Source organism: Octopus bimaculoides, chromosome 15 (genome assembly GCF_001194135.2).
Source record: "Octopus bimaculoides isolate UCB-OBI-ISO-001 chromosome 15, ASM119413v2, whole genome shotgun sequence".
Classification (NCBI taxonomy): domain Eukaryota; kingdom Metazoa; phylum Mollusca; class Cephalopoda; order Octopoda; family Octopodidae; genus Octopus; species Octopus bimaculoides.
Genome location: NC_068995.1, coordinates 49883052 through 49888501, shown reverse-complemented (window position 1 = coordinate 49888501; position 5450 = coordinate 49883052). Strand labels below are relative to the sequence as shown.

The 5450-nt window shown below is 34.7% G+C and overlaps 1 protein-coding gene across 3 annotated transcripts in view; it reads right to left on the bottom strand.

Annotated features, from left to right (window-relative positions):
• LOC106870807 (uncharacterized) overlaps window positions 1–5450 on the bottom strand; it is a 38688-nt gene that overhangs the window by 12212 nt on the left and 21026 nt on the right. For 2 of the 3 annotated variants that reach the window (XM_052973313.1, XM_052973312.1), the window contains one exon: window positions 3336–3431. The exons of the other annotated variant lie outside the window; for it this stretch is intronic. The gene's annotated coding sequence lies outside the window, so the exon portion shown is untranslated. The remainder of the gene's footprint in view (window positions 1–3335; window positions 3432–5450) is intronic. 3 annotated transcript variants of the gene reach the window in all.

The window sequence follows — 5450 nt, the reverse complement described above, 5'->3', positions numbered from 1 at the left end:
TAATAATAATAATAATAATAATAATAATCCTTTTTACTATAGGCACAAGGTCTGTAATTTGGGGGAGGTGAATAGTTGATTATATCAACCCCAGTGCTTAGCTGGTACTTACTTTATTGACCCCAAAAGGATGAAAGGCAAAGTCGACCTCAACGGAATTTTGAACTCAGAACGTAATAAGGTGTCCAGTCCAATGTAACTGGTGCTTGTGCACCATTGCCTCAATACTCAAGATATCAGCTGTCCTCAGGACCTGTGTGTCTGGAATTTTTGAGGTCCAGCCAACATTGAGAATGTGTCTGAGACATCTCTGATGAAAGCGTTCAAGGACCCTTACATGACGCTTGTAAAGGGTCCATGTCTCACATGAGTAGAGGAGCGATGTCAGTACACATGCACGGTACACAGCAACTTTTGTTTGCCTTGTTATGCCATGCTGGGATCAGACACGAGACTGAAGAGACCGGAAGGAATTAGTTGCTCTCTGCAACCTAAAAGATATTTCCTCATCCAGGGAGCAAGAATGGCTGAGTGTGCTGCCCAGGTAGACAAACTTGTCGACTACCTTCAGAATAGTTCCTTCAACCAAGATAGCTGGTTTCACATGTGGATTTCCTGGTGCAGGCTGGAACATTACAAGAGTCTTGTCCAGGCTAATGCCAAGTCCAAATGCCTTGCAAGAAGCAGAAATGCAATTCATGAGTACTTGCGTGTCATCCACTGTATGAGTGACTAAGTGACATACATTCATTCATACATACATACATACATAGACGCATGTGATGTCAGAGGTGTGTCAATGATAACAAAAGTGGAGGTGCATGGTTTAGTGATTAGGGTGTTGGACTCATGATCATAAGATTGTGGTTTCAATTCCTCAGCTGGGCAATGGATTGTGTTCTTGAGCAAAACACTTCATTTCACATTGTTAGTTCTATTGATGGTGGCAGTAGAGTTTGTGTTGGTAGTTGTTGTTGTTGTGGTGGTGGTGGTAGTGGTATTTGTGTGGGTGGTTGTAGTAGTTGTTGTAGTCATAATGATTGTAGTGGTGGTGGTGGTGTGGTGGTAATAGTGGTGATGATAGCGGTAATTGTGTTCATGATGGTTGTATTTGTAGTGGTGGTGTTGCTGGTGATGTTTTTGTTGCTGGTAGTATCAGTAGTGGTGGTGGTGGTGGTGGTAGTAGTGGTGCTGGTTATTGTGTTGATGATGATAATGATGATGGTGACAGATCATACGTTAAAATTAACAAGTTGTTGTACCATAATAATAAATTAAGATATCTGCCTCTCTGATGTATATTGGGGCCTCTGTTTCATGACACAACACACCTATAATTAATCAAACATCACAATAGGTGTCAAAACTTGTGATAACATACCTAAGTAGTGAAATTTAGTAAATCAATGGATCACCTCAATCTCATAATAGAGGAATAGAAGCATCAGGTATTGTACTTACTTATCACCACTGCACTCCACTAATCACAGTCCCCACCACAGTCACTCCATGACAATAATTCACTTAGGTGTGACATCACTTGAAAAACTTACCACCACTTCACTGAGGTGTGACACTCCATTGAGATGTGACCCTACTTCAATAGTAACCCTCACTCCACTGAGGTGTGACACTACCTCAACAGGAATACTCACTCCATTGACATGTGACCCTACTTGAATAATAACTTTCACTCCACTGAGGTGTGACATTACCTCAACAATAACCCTCACTCCATTGAGATGTGACCCTACCTCAATAGTAAGCCTCACTCCAGTGACATGTGACACTACTTCAACAGTAACCTTCACTCCACTGAGGTGTGACACTACCACAACAATAACACTCACTCCATTGAGATGTGACACTATTGCAACAATAACCTTTATTCTACTGAATGTAAACATCACCACAACGCTAACCCTCACTCCACTGAGTTATGACACTACCTCAAGAGTAACTCTCCACTGAGGTATACTTTCACTTCAATGATGAACACTGCTGTGGTCATTAGCAGAGTGAGCTCATGAAATACAAATAAAAGCTGACACCGATTTGTATGGATGCTTGCTTACCAATGAGTTACTATAAATAGTTATGAACTATTTAGAACATTTACTTACCAACTAATATCAGACCCATTATTAAAAGCATCATTAATAACATACTTAATAAAAATTAACGAACTTTCAGTTTCAGTTGGTCTAAGAAATATTTATTTCTGTTTTTATAATTAACAGAGCGAAAAAAATTAAATGATGACGATGGTGATGACAACGACACTGGTGATGATGATGATGACAATGATGGTGGTGGTGGTGGTGGTGGTGGTGGAAGTGATGATGATGATGATGATGATGTTACAGTATGAAAGTGTTATGTGAGGGGTGGGAGTAAAAACAAGATGGTGGATAGGGGAGAAGGGAGAGAGAATATTTGATGTTTTGTCACCTGGATTAACACACAAACAAGGAGAGTCAAAAAATTAGAAATAAAAATAGAAAAGAAACAAAAAGATAAAACAAAATATGAAAGAAGAAAGCATTTGAAAAACAACAGCAAAAAAAAAACACTGAAATAAAAAACAAAAATGTTATTTTGTTTTTGTGTTTTTGGTTTGCAAGATTCATGATGTGAAACACATTTTGTTGTATCTTGGGAAGGTCTTAATCAACACTGGATTAACCATTAAGCTGAATAAACAGATGCTTACGGCATCAAAGGAGGGGGTGGAGCATCACAGAAATGGTAAATGGTTTACAGCACAAAAGAAAATCACTTTAAAGTTGCTAAAATAATATTTGAAGTGTTTTATATGATCAGAAATATAATTTTGAAATGTTCACGGTGTCATAGCGATGAATTAATCGAAAACTTTGTGATTAAAAAAGTAGAAGAAAACTTTCCAAATATAAATAAAATGGAAGTACACAAAAATACAGTTCTATATTTGAGAGATGAGGCATTATGTACATTATGTACATTATTTACATTATTTACATTTGACGGATATTTGTCCTCATCTTGTTTGTTGTGGAATTTGTTACTGAACTAAACCTATGCTAGTTAATATAATTGATAAACAACTGATTATTATAATCATTATCCAGCTAGTTAGTATAGTTATCAATTTTTTGCATACAGACATGTAACAAACAACTAAGCGAGAATGAAGGCTGTAAGATCAAATTAAAATTTAGAACATATTTGAACAACATTGTGTCCCAGCATGGCTGCAGTCCAATAACTAAAGCAAATAGAGTATAAAGGATAATATTTTGGCTATATTGTAGTTATGCTTTACTAACTTCAAAGAATAAATTCTTTCCTCTCACCTGTGTGTACAATAATTTCTTGGGAATCTCCTTACAGGTAACACACCTTACAGGTAACACACACACGTGAGAAGTATCAAACTGGAAATTTATGTTCTAAAAATAAACAAACAAACAAGCCTCATTAAATGTTTATAGTTGAGTGTTTTCGTGAGTAATATACAGAAAAAAAACAAATGTTTAAAACAAATAGATGACAACAATGTGTGTGTATATAAATATATATATATGTATTGTCATCATCAACATTATCATCATAATCCTCATCATTTAACATCTGTTTTCCATACTGACATTGGTCAGATGGTTTTACAGGGGCTGGCAAGGCTAGGAAGTACACCCAACATATATATATGTTTGTACATGTATGTAATTATGACTCTGTCTGTCTCTCATTATGTAGCTATACCGGCCATGACGAAGGGAAATAGCCCTGAAACTCGAGTCGCCTTTATATATATATATTTATATTTATATATTTATATATTTGATCCTTTATATTGAACACTCAATATTTCATCTACATTCAATACTTTATTTCATGGTGCCATCCATTTTTATTTTATTTTATATTATATATTGTATATTATATTATATATTGTATATTCCATATTCTATACCCCACATTAGTTCTGCAGGAATATAAATAAAACATAAAAAACAGACAGTGTTGGAACTCTTTTAAGCAAAATAATATATTCCTCTATACACAATCATACAAAAAAATCCACCTTTTTTTGTATTTATTTTTACTCGCATATATATATATATATATATATATATATATGTATATATATATATGTATGTATATATGTATATATATATATAAGGATTTGAGATAAAAAATGAGATAAAAAAACCAAGGCTTTCGAGGATATTTATTATATCCCTTCATTGGAGACGGTGTATATATACATATACACAAACATAAATATGTGTATATATAAATATATATATATATAGAAGTATATATATATATATATATATATATATATATATATAGAGAGAGAGAGAGAGAGAGAGGTTATGAGTGGTAGTGGTGTCAATGAGACCCAGGGGTTTCAGGTAATGCTGAATAAGTGCTATAGCTAGACCATAGTTAAGCTCCAGGTTCGGTGATTATGCGAATAAGGGGTCCAACGTAGGTCATATATCAGCGTGTGTATATAAAGATTGACTTTTAGTAATGAGATAAAAAAACCAAGGCTGTGTAGATTTTAGAACATTTATAAATATTTATAAATGTTCTAAAATCTACACAGCCTTGGTTTTTTTATCTCATTACGAAAAGTCAATCTTTATATATATATATATATATATATATATGAGCATGTCTAGATATGCAAGTATATGTATGAGAATACACACATAAAACATACATACATACAAACAATGCATACATATCTATACATGTATGTGTATTTGTACATATGTAGGCATATTTATTGTTTTGCTTTCTGGCAAATTTTTGTCCTCCTCGGTTTTTTTCAGCTTAGTCATCCCCCCATTTATACATAGAAAGTGTTTCATATTCAGGAGAGCATGCTGACATTTCTTTTGTACCTCTTTTGTTCCTATTCAATGTTCTAGGTACTCAGTCATCACACCGGCTTTTCACTCTGAAATTACACAGAATAGTTACTCTGTTTTCATTTTCTTCTCTAGGGCTTTTTTCTTGTCTATTTTTTTATTCTTTTTTATTTTGCTGACTGTGTTTTTTCTGAACTTACTCGATTTGGTCACCTCGGTGACAAACACGTCTACAGTAAAACCTCAACTATTGTGGGTGTTACGATCCACCCTGCCACCACAATAGGTGAAAATCCACAAAGTAGAAACAGTACTGCATTCTTTTATTCTTTTAATTGTTTTATTATTTGACAGCGGCCATGCTGGAGCACCACCTTTAGTTGAACAAATCTACCCCAGGACTTATTCTTTGTAAGCCTAGTACTTATTCTAACAGTCTCTTTTGCCGAAGCGCTAAGTTACAGGGATGCAAACACACCAACATCTGTTGTCAAGCGATGGTGGGGGGACAAACACAGACACACAAACCTACACACACACATACACACATATATACATACATACATATATATATATATATATATA